The sequence below is a fragment of the Lygodium microphyllum genome, chromosome 15 (assembly GCF_053477565.2).
Source record: "Lygodium microphyllum isolate KBCC chromosome 15, Lygodium_microphyllum_v1.1.10, whole genome shotgun sequence".
In the NCBI taxonomy this organism is placed as follows: Eukaryota; Viridiplantae; Streptophyta; class Polypodiopsida; order Schizaeales; family Lygodiaceae; genus Lygodium; species Lygodium microphyllum.
This window is the reverse complement of record NC_141149.1, coordinates 99,084,391-99,098,676: the sequence shown is the minus strand read 5'-3', so window position 1 is coordinate 99,098,676 and position 14,286 is coordinate 99,084,391.

Sequence of the window (14,286 nt, the reverse complement as noted above, 5' to 3'; positions counted from 1 at the left end):
CTCCTAGCTACACTTGCAACATAGGATTTGCCACCTATAAGAATAACTCCACCTTTTCACACTATAAGGCTGCTAATCCCATAGCATCCATTTCATTAAATTTTGACTCAAACTCTCAAAGAAGCTCAATCACACCAAACCCTTGCTTGGCTTATGGACCCATCCATGGAAGCTACGCCTTGTATATATCCCATGATTCTCCATAAAATACTATTCTTTTAAAGCTTTCTTGAATGTAGCCTAGAGAGGGCTCACAATATACAACTCACTAATGCATGGCTTCAAGGAAATGGTAACCACCTACACCAAAAAATGGCTCATCATATGAGTTGGCATACCAAATAATTTCATCTTTGGCTCATAAAGCTTCAAGTAGCTCGTAACATTGCAACCATCAAAAAGCTTATGTTGGCTTTTGATTTCTTCCATGGCCTTCAAAGCAATAGCTTCATATTTTGCATTGGTCTGCAACTACATCTATTGTATCATTTGCTCTATTGATAATGATGATGTTATTGCTCCATAATTGTGTGAAGAAGCTACTTCATCTCTTCTAGTAGTGCAGAAGAACTTTCAAAAGAAGTTGAGCCATCCACCTTACTGATGCCTAGGTTGTGGCTTTCACATCAGGTTCACTAGTGATGTTGAAGAATAATTGGGTCAAACCACAAATCCGTAGAGGATGAAGAGCAAAGAAAGATGAAAGAAGACAACACTATATTAGGTAGTTTGGTAATTTTCATATACTTTGGGAATTTATAGGATGGGTCACATGGTCAAATTCTTACCCCCTTCCTTGAAGGTGAAACTTTTTCTAGATACTATATAGATGATAGTACCAAGTTTCATCTTCAAAAAAGGGATTAAGATTTAGCCACTTGGTCAAATCTTTACTTCTTATTTGAGAGTGGAACTTGGGACACTCCTGAATTCTCTAATATAGTGTTTGACACTAAAACTACAACAAGTGAGAGCTTTGATTAATTGAATAAGTACAACTCTTCAAAGAACTAACATTTGTGGTTACAAGAAATGTTTCTTAGAGAGAGACTTTGAAAATCTAAGAATTTAGGAGAATAAGAGAAGAAGTTTTTTGTTTGAAAATACTTTAGACAATGAGGAAAGGTTCAAGATTTTGAGACTCTTGTAGAAGAGTATGTACTTTTATGACACAATTAAGGAGCATTAATTCTGTAATGACCTTCAAGTAAAAGAGATTAGATCATATAGACAATATTTCAATATAAGTTTTACTTCAAGTGGTTCACAATAATTATAAGTGAGCATATTCTAAAGTAGTCAACTTGAATCGTCTCCTCAAAGTTGTTATGAATAAGAGGACGTAAAGAGAAGGTTTGGAATTATAATGGTGTAGATTATTTTGATGAAGAAGTGGAATGAAACAAGATTAAGCTTGTTCTCATATAGCTTCTTCTCCAGCATCTCCATCTCCCTGCAAAGAATCCCATCAAGGTGATGGCGACCCCCTTTTATCATTGAACTCTATAATGAGTGGTCCATCACTCTGAACTTGAAAGTATGGATTGAATCATGTAATTATGCATCTAATCCATGCTACTTTCCTTCATCAATGTTTATGATTCCATCTTCCACAATGTACAGTAGCTAATTAGCTTCCACGGCACAACATTAACAGTAATACCACAATCATTTACTACAACTAACATGATGAGGAGGAGGAGGAGGTCAACTAATGCTTGATGCAACTGCAACTAATAACAAATGTGCAATCATGGATTCTATGTTGACTTGAGTCAATCCAAAGTTTCTCATGCGGGTGATCTCAGTAAGATACAAGGTTTTTCATCCTCCTTCCTCTATTCAATTCCAATAACAACCATGCATCAAAAATCTTCCCACATGCATCATTTCTTTAACCTCCATCCATTATTCTCAATGTTCCTTCACTTCATTGGCATTCTATTCCTTCCACTTTAAATCCAATCATGGTGCAATAACAAGTCCCTTTGTTCAAGCTTGCATTGTTGTTAGTGTCCCAACTAGACACACTTACTATAATCGTAGAACCAACTACAATAGTTTCACAAAATCAGCGAGTCGTAATCATGAACCAGTTTTGTAGGGGGAAGATGGTTAGTCCTTAGCAACTTCCTTGAATCAATGATGTTGTTGCTTTTTATAGACAAGATGAAGTATCTGTTGTATCAATTCCCTCCCTATAAAAAATTTGGCTGTTCATTTTAACAAGCTTTTTTTTTTTTTTAAAGCTAATACATCACTCTCCTTAAACATAGAGCTAGCTTTGAATTAACTCTTCTTTTCTTTCCACCTTAATAAGATGCAAAGCATCTATCTCTAGGGTAGATGATGCAAGGTGTGTTTTAAGCATAAGCACATACTCTAAGTTGAAATCCATTCTCCTAAATATGAACCTTTGCAATTAGTTTATTCATCTAAGGTTTTATTTGAATATGAAAAATATGTAATAGCTTTATTTTGTTCTTGTAGAATCTTTAGAGAAGTTCACATAGTGGACTAGAATCAACACGACACCATTTCCAAATCAGATGAAGCACTTGAAACAATAAGTGTTCTGTTAAGTCTGGTGGTCAAGCTAGCAAAAGCTTCAATATTTAGATTCCATTTTCTAGGGCCCAACATAATCATTTGTAATGACAAATATTCTCTTCATCATGAATTGGGATAGAAGTGCTACTCCGAAACAGAATTGGAGTATATACTCCAAAATGGATTAGGAGTGTAGCTCAAAATGAGTGTGAAATAAGGTAGGACAAATGTAGTAGGAGATATTTGAAAAATTTTGGTTGAAAATATTAATTTGAAGTAAATTAGGGAGTTAGTGCAACCTTAGGAATTAAGCTTACAAAAAAATCCATTTTATTTTTAAAAATCTAAAATTTTAAGTCTCTATGATATATCCTATGGGAAGGGTAAAGGGCTTGCTTGTAAGTCCAAAGTAGAGGGCTTGCATATGGAAGGGATTTATCTATAATCTATAGCATTGGCCTTCTTGGGATTCATCCTTAGAGTGATTGGGAGGTTTCCTTCATGTGGATTTGTTCTCATATAGAGCTTTGCATTAATTCTCATCCCTTATAGAGCCTTGGACCTCACAGTTCATCGACCTACACAAATAGGTTGTTGAGGCAACAATCACCATGATTTGGCCATCTAAGCTTTTGCAATGCAATGCCAATTTGGCTCGTAAAATCCTAAATTATCAAACATTAATTTCCATTCAAAAGAGAGGGTGAGAGGACCTTAATGCCCCAATATATATGCATCAGTCACCTAGGCCTTCATCCTAGTGGGCTATCAAGTCCTCTTAGGCCTTAAGACCTTGAATCCAAAAGGCCTACATGCAAACCAAAAGGGCCCAAAATAAGGAACCTTATCCTTAGGTGTTGGAAATGAAGACCCATATTGAAGGACTTGTATTCAAATCCTAAACCATTCATAGCCACCAAATCCTCATCATCTACCTCAGTCCCAATTGACGCTAGTTGATCCACAATAGTCTTTATCTCAGTCACATAATCCTAAATGGATCATCCTTTCCTATCCATCGTGTTAAACTTCTACTTCACTTGTATTTTCTTTGCACTAGTGGTAATATCATTGCATCTCATCACAATACCCCATGCATCCTTTAGTGAGCTACAATTCATTATTTGCATAACCATAGCATCTGAAATACATAGGGATAGGCAATGCAGTACCCTTCAAGCTCTCTCAGTCCATGCTTGATGTGAAACAAGTCTCAGTCACCCTGGCATATCACGAATGGAGCTCGATATCTCAACACTCCCCCTCGAGTTCAATCCCAATTCCTGCACAGCAAGAAGGTCTTTGAACTTGCACAGCTTCTCTGTGCCCAATGCCTTCGTAAATATGTCAGCTACCTGATCCTCTATGCCGACATAAACTAGATCAATAAGACCTAGTAAAACTCTCTCTCGCACATAGTGATAATGCACCTCAATGTGCTTTGTTCTAGCATGATAGACTGGATTATTTGCCAAGTTTATACTACTCATGTTGTCACAATAAATGACAACTGGCCCATCTGTAGACCGATGCATATCATAAAGTAGCTTATGCAACCAAGCTACCTCACATCCAGCCATTGCTGCACCCCTATACTCAGCCTCTGTGCTTGACAAGGCAACTGTAGGTTGTTTCTTGGTGCTCCAAGTGACTGCAGCACTCCCAAAAGAGAACACATATCCACTAGTATATCATCTATCAGAAATACTACCAGCCCAATCAGCATCAGTGTATCCATGCAGCTGTATCTGAATCCCAGTCTCATAAAATAGTCCATACTACAATGTGGACTTCACATACCTAAGTATGCATCTAGCCGCATCTAAATGTGGTTTCCTTGGAGCCTGCATAAAGTGACTTACCAATCCAACAGCATAGCTCAAATCTGGCCTGGAAATAGTCATATAAATCAAACTTCCTACTATGCGTCTGTACATAGTAGGGTCTACCAGAAGCTCACCTGCATCTGCGCTCAGCTTCATATTCTGCTCCAAAGGAATTGAAATAGGTTTACAGCCTGTCATCACATATTTGGATAGCATGTCCAATCCATACTGCCTCTGCAAGAGCCATATCCCACTTGGTGATCTAATCACCTCAATGCCCAAGAAATAACGCAGCTCTCCCAAATCCTTCATCTCAAACTTCTACTTCAATAGCATTTTCACATGAAGGATATCTTCACCATTATCACTTGTGATAATCAAATCATCAACGTAAATGACAAGTAGCATAATATCTTTCTCTATTTTTCCCACATAAAGTGAGAAATCTGCCTTGGAAATCTGAAAGCCAATAGTGACAAGATACTGTCCTATCTTGTCAGACCATGCTCTAGGTGCTTGCTTCAAGCCATACAAGGCTTTCTTCAACTTGCAAACAAACTCAGGATGAACAGCATCCACATAACCTGGTGGCTGCTCCATATAGACCTCTTCTTGTAAATCACCATGCAAGAAGGCATTCTTTGCATCCATCTGATGTAAAGAACATCCCTTTGATGCGGCCATAGCAATGACTGCTCTTACGGTTGCCATCCTTGCAATCGGACTGAATGTTTCTTCATAATCAATGCCATATGTTTGTGCATACCCCTTGACTACTAATCTTGCCTTGTATCTGTTCACAGTTACATCTGCATTGTGCTTCACCTTATAAACCCACTTACAACCAATTGCATTCTTATATTTAGGCAAAGGTACCAATTCCCATGTAGCATTTGCTTCCAAGGCATCCATTTCTTCATCCATGGCTTTCTTCCATTTTTCTTTTCCCATGGCTTGCTCAAAGGAAGTGGGTTCTGGTTCCTGTATCACTTTGACTATATAGGCATAGTGAATGGCTGTAAATCCATCATATTTGAGCCTATCCACAGGATACCTAGCTCTGGTAGACCTACGCAAAGTAGGTTCACTTCTAGATGCTCTCAAAACATCCCTGGTCTTCCTTACTCCAAGTGTAACAATAGAAGGAATACCCAACTCATTATCAATGCTCTGTTCTGAGCCACTGGATTCACCATCCACATAAGAGTGACTTGCATTCACATCAAACATGGGCTGATCTACCTTCTCTTTTCCTTTTCGTGAAACTTGCATACCACTATTTTCATTGCTTTGAGGAGATTCTCCTGATCTCAATGTGTCTGTCCATGGCGAAGAATGTGAACCACTGCTAGAGGACACTCCAGGTCCACTAATATTTTGTGACTGCTGCTGTGAATTCTGTGTAGCATTACCATTTTGTGCATCTACATCATCAATCACATTTAATGGTTTATACCAGCTACTCATCTCATCAAAAACAACATCTCTGCTCACTGTAAACTTACGAGTAGAAGGGTTATAGCATCTATACCCTTTTTGCCTGCTGTAGAGAGTAACCAATAAAGATGCACTTCTCAGTTTTTGGATCCAACTTGGATCTCAACTCATCTGGCACATGAACATAGGCAATGCAACCAAAAATTTCAAATGAGAAATATCTGGTTTCTTACCAGTATACCTCTCCTCTAGAGTCATGCCATGTATTGCTACAGTGGGAGTCCTGTTCATTATGTAGACTGCTGTAGCAACTACTTCAGCCTAGTAAAAATCTGGCAGGTCTTTTTCGTTGAGCATGGCACGAGATACCTCTCCAATATGCCTATTTTTCCTTTTTGCAATTCCATTTTGCTATGGGGTATGACTGCATGAATATTGCTGCTTTATGCCATGCTCCTGCAAGAACCTTGCAAACTCATTTGAGAGGTACTCTCCCCCTCCATCTGACCTTAGGCATTTTATTTGCAAGCCTGTTTCTTTTCAACCATAGCTTTAAGAGTTTTAAAATGCCCAAACACTTCACTTTTCTTTTTCATAAAATACACCCAAACTTTTCTGCTATAGTCATCAATAAAAGTGACAAAATAATGACAGCCTCCAATAGATGCAGCTATAGTAGTCCACACATCAGAGTGGATTAATTCCAATGGCTTCTTACTCTTTTGAACATGTCTAGCAAATGATTTCCTTGCATGTTTTCCAAATTGACAGGCTTCACATACCTTATGCATTTTTGCAACCTTGAATGTAGGCAATCCTTCAACAATATTTTGGGCCTGCATTGATTTAAGTAGCTGCACATTAACATAACCAATGTGTTTATGCCAGATATCAATATCTGCAACTACACCGGTCCCATGTGCAAACATTGTTGCACTCAATTCAGGCATGTTTGCATCCAACGTAAACATTTTTTCCTTCTTCTTTCCTTTTGCTATCAAGTGACCTTTATTTTTCATATCCTCAACAAAGCATCCATGAGGATTAATCTGACCTGCAAGCCCTGCTCAACCATTTGACCAACAGAAACCAGATTCTTGGTGATATTCGGGACATGAAATACATCTGACAAGTATTTCTTTTTTCCCATCCTGCATAGACAAATAAATTTTTCCAATCTGCACAATAGGATGTGCAGTATCATCACTAGTCTCCACAAATCCTAGTTTTTCCATTTTCCTTGCATCCTGCATCCATTATGCATGACCTGTCATGTGGTTTGACGCACCTGAGTCAACATACCACACTTCGTTGCTTTCTTCTGCACTTGTCACAGAATTGTTCATGTGCTGCACCATAAACAAATGCTCATTTCTGTCATCACCCTGTCTACTAGAAGATGCATAATTCCCTTGTTGCAATTTTCCATTCATGATGTCATTCTACTTTTTATAGCAGTCTTTAGCCATATGACCCATTTTACCACAGTAGTAGCATTCAATATTACTGTTTGCATTTTGGCCTCTTTGCCATCCACCACGACCTCTTTGGCTCCCCCTGCCTCTAGAGTTACCATGTCCTCCTCCATAGGACTGGTTTTCTTGAGTTTGTTGCATATTCTGATTTCTACCACGGCCTCCAGATCGGCCTCCTCTACCTCTGCCTCTACCTCTTCCAGCATTTGAGTAGAAGACAGTTTCGTTTGAAGTTCCTCCTAAAGAAGTTGCACCACCATTTCTCTGCTCCTCAGAAATTAGAAGAGCAATCAATTCCTCAAAATCAAGAAATCTTTCACGGACGGAAATGGATGTTTGGAACTGTGCATAATCCTTTCCTAGACCATTCAAGGTCACAAAAACTAAATCATCATCTTCCATTGGCGACCCAATGGAAGCAAGTGCATCTGCAATCTTCTTCACCTTCATGTGGTAGTCATTGATGCTCATACTTTCTCTTTGCACATTGTGCAACTCTTGCTTGAGCTGCATTTTCCTAGCTTGTGTATTTGTGCTATACATTTTTGACAAAGTATCCCGTGCCTCCTTTGGTGTACTTGCATCCTAAATATGCACAATCATAGAGTCTGAAATACTGATAGACAGCCAGTACATAACTTTTCTGGCTCTCTCATGCCATCCTTTAAATGCCTGCATTTGCTATTGACTGGGAACATTAGGAAGAACAGGTTCTTCTTCATTTCCTGCAACAAATTTCCAATATCCTTTTCCCATAAGGAAATTCGTCATTCTAAACTTCCATGCTTGGAAGTTGTTCTTGTCAAGCTTTTCAATGACAATCTGTGAAAGAGAATCAGATGCCATTATAGAATACTGCAAAGAATTTTGTCACTGTAGAATAGTGGTCGCACAGCAAAAACAGGGCCTTTTTTTGAGTGTGTGTGGAAAACTTCCGCCTCCAAAACAGGCCCCAAAATGGCCTCAAATAAAAAAAACAGGGCAACCAAGGACTAAAGCCCTCTCCCGCAGCATATACTGCCCTCTTGCTACACCGCGAAGGGCATCTCAATCTGAGACAATGCACTCTTGCACTTTCCGGCTGTGCTACCTGCAGAGACTTGCTCCCAAAACAGAAAAATGAAAGCAACACTGGTCCTCTTACTAGAACACTGCGAACTTGGTTTTCTTTCTTGAGCTCCCTACCACGAACAAGGCTCTGATACCATGTCAAGGTTGTGGGAGAGAAGGAAGGAGTCTCACTTGTAGCTTTCTCACTTACACAATGGGGGAATACACACAAAGGTGGAGGCTGAAAACAGTTTTCATCTTCTTAGTTGTGTAAGCCAAAAAAAAACTCTAATACAAAGAAATAGAAGAACCCTATATATGGGTCTCAAACCAAACTCGACTAACTAAGGTGGCATACTAACTGAACCACAAACTAGAGTAGATAAGGATAGCTGTCATCTAGCTATTATTCATGAGCGGTGTACCAACCGCATCTGCAGCTAACAAGTTGGTGACATAAATGCACAACGGTCACCCTGGCATATCACGAGGGGAGCTCGATATCGCAACACTACTATTGTTCACAAAGTTGAAAATTATGCTTGCTTGGTATAGCTTCCAACTGAACTCTATAAGATTCATGACCTCAAGCATATAGTTTGTGAATACTCAAGTCAAACATGGCTGCATTCACCCAAAGTGTGACAGCCAAAAAGACAGGCACATTTTATCATATTCACGTTTTTTGACCAATGAATGTAGGATATGGCTTCCATATGAACTATAGAACTACTTGAATATTTTCTCTTTAGGGTCTAGCTCCTGCAACTCCAATGTCAAGCTCCTGCCCAATGCCAAACTTCCAAGCTTTCAAGCTTTCAAATTCATGGGGTCATGGGGTCATGGTTCTGATATCATGTTAGAAAAAGATGAGAGAGAGATAGGGGGAATAGAGAGTAGATAGCTCTTAGATATGTTCTTCATTATTCATCACACTAAAGAACAAATTTACATCTAAATTAGGTCTTAACTAACTCTAATTAAGATAGCTACTAACCTATTCAAGACACACACATGATTGACAGCTACACACACCTAGCTGTCATGTCAATAGCTAGTGGGTAGACTAGGCTTAATATAGAAATTTTGAATGCTTCAAAGCCCCTAACCCATAGTGAATGCAACAAAAAGCTGATAGAATGGGTTCATGCCTTCTGCTAAAAGTCTCGACTTGTCTCTTTTTTCCTTGCTTCCCTGCCCCTATCTTTGTGTTGTTGTAATCTCTAGGCACTTAGATTTCTTCTATTCAAGCATATATTTCTTAGGTCCTTCCTTATGTTTGTAGTCTTGACTATCTACAATGCAACCTTCCTATGCCTAAATGTAGCTAGTCAAGGAAATGGCGAAGTACAATGTTAGTGCTGCTAGTATGGCCTAGGGTATCCAGCTTGGCATATAATGAATTTCAAGGCTACTATTACAATGCTTCTCTCTACAACTTCATCGTTAGAAAGTTATAGTGCATGCTAAATTCCCTTATATACTTGATGATGTAATGCTATTGAGTTTATTGTGTTTGAAGTTATTTTAGTATACAATTGATCAAGTTACCCCCAAATTATTGATGTTGCTTGAACTTGGAATGGTTATGATCACCCAAGATGTAGATGATATATTGCAAGTAATCACAATCCCCCCTTTGAGGATTCTAACTGTCATTATCAATATGAATCAAGACCCTTTGAAGCCAAGACCATGCAATCACTAACTCCAATAACTAAGCCCACCAGAGGTAATGCTCAACTATCATATGTAGTTGGTGCTTGATTATCTATGTACTATGATTCATATGGTCCATTCAAGTGAATTTGAGTGCTACTAAGTAGCTCAGGGATTTTGGTGCTTTGAGATTAGGTGTCACAAGGAGCCCTTATTGTATGACCTAGGGGTCAAGTGGCATGATCTAGTGCAATTATGTCAAATTTCTTCCAAGAGAGGTTATGCATTTTGTCCACATGTTTGAGAGCCTGTAATACTTCCACGCAATTAAAAGTTGGTTGGTTAGTTAGAAAGTTAGTTAGTCAATTAATAAATTAGTAAGGTTACTAAATAAAGACTAACTAACATTAATAACTAACAATTTTTATTTTTTAAAAAATAATAATAAACAAAATTGAGGATCGTAACTGGATTTTGTTTTTGGATTGACAAGGATTGTAGCCACCCATCATAGAAGTTACAGCGTGAATGAGAGTTATGAGTCATATTAGTCATTAGTGTCAATGTGTATAGTATGGATGGTCCAAAAATATTAGATTTTTACACAAAACCAGCATATTTTAGATATTATTTATTGCAAATATCCTAAAAATATATGGAAATGTCTAGAACAAGATGCCATGTAAAAAAAAGCAAGTGATTTTTTCAGCTAGTTTTAGAGATTTAATGCAAAAAAAGGATTGATAAAATCACGTGCATCGCGATCAATGTTTACAGCCAGCAAACAACACTTCTAACAAGGAGAAGAATAAGGAGTGATTTGGAAGATTTCAAAGCAAGTATCTTGGGGTTTTACCCCCCCTTTCGGAGCCAACGGAACCATCAAATTTGTGATTTGAGCATCAGATTGCATCCTACAAGTTTCATATTGTTGATTTTGCCAAGATCCCCTCCATAAAGAGCTCTTCTTCTCAATCACAACCCTTCTTATTTAATTTAACTATAAATATGGGGCATGGGGATCAGTTTAAATAAGCACAAGGAGACTCAAAGAGGCTGCGAGAGAGGTAGAAGAATACCCCTCCAAGAGGCTACGAGAGAGGTAGAAGAATACCCCTCCAAGAGGCTACGAGAGAGGTAGAAGGATACCCCTCCAAGAGGCTGCGAGAAGGAGCTTGAGAGAGAGAGAGAGAGAGAGAGAGAGAGAGAGGAGTTACCCTAAGAGGCTGCGAGGGAGAGAGGTAGCTCAATTCCCCCTATCTTGGTCTTTGACTAAGCCATCTTCTCTTACGCTCTCCCATCTCGAATTTATTCCACCTTCCCTATATCTTGAACATGCTCGCGGACGATGGCTCCAAAGCAATGATGTGGAATGACCATGAGAACTACTGCAATCGGCGGTCAAAGAATGGGTATTGCCAGAGATACAAGAGCACCCAAGGTTGTCAGAGTTGCCACTACCAAACGGAACATCGGGTGTGGCAAACACAAGGGTGAGCAAATAAGAAATTCCCAATGTCGGCATGCCAAACTAGGTTATTCACTACTAGGTTATTATTTTGATACATAAAATATTAGCTTCTATACTTACACAAATTGACAGTTTCATCTAGAAAGCATGCTAGTATATGCATTAACAATTAATTGCTATGATTTTAGTTAAGTGAGATTCTAAATCATGGACTCATGATGGAAATAGTTACAGGAGGTTATTGCACATATGACTTTATGTGCACTCGAGATTAGTAAAATAACTCGATATAATTATTGTCAAATGCGACAAGGCTAAATGTTGACTAACACTTTAAAATTGAAACTCTATTTAAAAGGGATTTGTAAGTCATCTCGTTAAGTTATTGGCATAATATATTTCTTTAAGGAATTTCGATTATGTTGGGTAAGATAGCCCAAACGGAAAATTCACGCCTTTCTTAACATGTTGTAAGAGATGTACTCAACACTTCTTTATGGGGAGGAGAATCCTCATTAGAATATAAGGTTACCTTAGGATAAGGTCTACCTTGGCTATGGAGGTTGTGAACTACACGATGGTGTGATTGTCATTGCATCATTTGATATACATTTGAAAGGACTGTTTGTGTTTGCTAGAATCTAGTTCTCTAATTAAGAACATTGACAAATAAGATAAAAGGAAAGGTCGTGCTAGGCTACGCCCAAGCTAGCTGTGAGACCCTACTTCAAGGGGGTCATGGTTATCACTTTGAGAGGCTTAGACTGGCTCTGTAGTGAAAGGTCTATCCGTAGGGATAGTCGCGGGTAGTAGGAAATCTAGGTGCTAGGGGGGGCTCTAGTTGTAAATCATGCATTGTTCCTAGAATTTGACAAGCCCCTTCATGACCCAGCATGGGATCCTGGAACCCTAAATACTAGTTACAAGGGTGGAATCTTCGTGGTGGGTGAAATACCCTCGTGGAATTCTGTGTATCTTCCGTAGGGTCGAAAAGATGGAAATTGTAATAAGCTTCCAATATAATAAATAAAGTTATCTTATTCAAGGATTTTTTGAATTGTATCCATGTGCATGAGATAAATTACATGAAGAAACATCTGATTTAATGGACTAATTAAGAAATCTGGTTGTTTATGTTTCAAAAAATGTATTGTAGATAATTAAGAAACTAAAGATGATTCCATCATCAAAGGAAATCGAGTGGGCATAACCCCCGACGGGTCCATCCAAACCAATAGCAAGGTGGTCTCAATTAGCTGGGAGCTTTTCTAAATCACCAATAGAAATAGGAAGATGATAAATTGACCAACTAGTCATTAGGTAGAACCAACTTGTATTGTTTTAGGGAATCGTAATGGATTTTTCCTTATGGGTAGGAGGGTTGACGTACCACACTCCCCTCCATCTCCCATTCTCTTTGAACCAAGTGCAATGGCAAGTCCTAGATCGAGTAATCCTATAGAAGTAGGAGCTCAAAGTTACTGACACTAGCTGGCTGTTAGGAGACCCATTTGATTTTAGGAACCCAAAAATTCAGGTCGATCCTAGTGGTGGGTTTGAACGGAACTCTCCCATTGCGAAGTAGACTCAGTAGGTTCTAAGTGACAAACCATGTGATGTTCCAAGGGAGCATTGGGCGGAATCATTTTTGGAAAACCTATTGATGGACTACTAAAAGGTGTGCCATGGATTGAGACTGGCGGACACCTTACAGAGCCACTCAAAGATCTAAGGCTTTTTGGTCCCACTCGAAGATTCTACATCATTGTGCAATGATGTGAGTGACTCAAGGCATTGAATTGGATGCAGATTGTGTTGGAGCAGTTAAGTCTTAGATAGATTTCCTTTTCCCTCTCTATTTTCAAAATCTCAATGCAAACTTCAAGACCTAGTTGTGAGCTAGTCCTCCAACCTTACAATTTAAGCGTGCATCCAATTGTTTCCTTGCATAAGGATCCACATTTGAAAGGTTGGAATTATAGACCTAAACCTAGAAGACAATGAGATAATACCTTCTATCTATATTAGGTTCAAACTTACTGTAACAAGAGAGCATGTTGTTGACTCATCAATTAAGGAGCTGACTTTAATATTGTGACTTACAAAGCATGGATTGAAATAGGCCAACTAAAGCTTATGTTGATTGATGTGATCCTCAATCCCTTATGGGGAAAAACCTATTTTTTTTAAAGAAGATGTAGAATTCTCACAACTACAATACCAAAAGTCAACCCATCTTATTCCATGGACTTCCAAATTGTGAGGATATATAAAAGGATATACTTTTGGCTAGAGCTTTCAAGCAAGTAAAAAATGCAATGTTGATTATGTAATGCAATAGATACATCTGATACTCCCGAATGTGAGGATACTTACATCTTTTAGCAAGGGTAATATTGCTAGTCCTCAAGGGAAGGGAAATGACAAAACCTCTAGCTCAAAAGAGATACCAACTAGTGAGAGAAGCAAGGAGATGCTTAACTAGTTACTTTGAGCACACCATAAAAAAAGATAACATGTCAGCATGATCATTTTTCAAATGAAATTTTTGAGGAGCAATGCCAAGGATACAATATGAACCCATAGAAATCATAGCAAACCTCGAAAAATACCCAAACCTCATTGGCAAAGATATCAATAGAGACTAGTATGTAGCAATGGGTTTCATGATCCCTCTCACTTGCTCAAGTGTACTAAGTAAGAAATCATCAGTTGTGGTTGCCAAAACCACCTACAAGACTACTTTTGTCACACCACATATGAGTGCCTCCTCAACAGAAGAAAAACAAACCTAAATATAAAACAAAGCCTAGAAAAA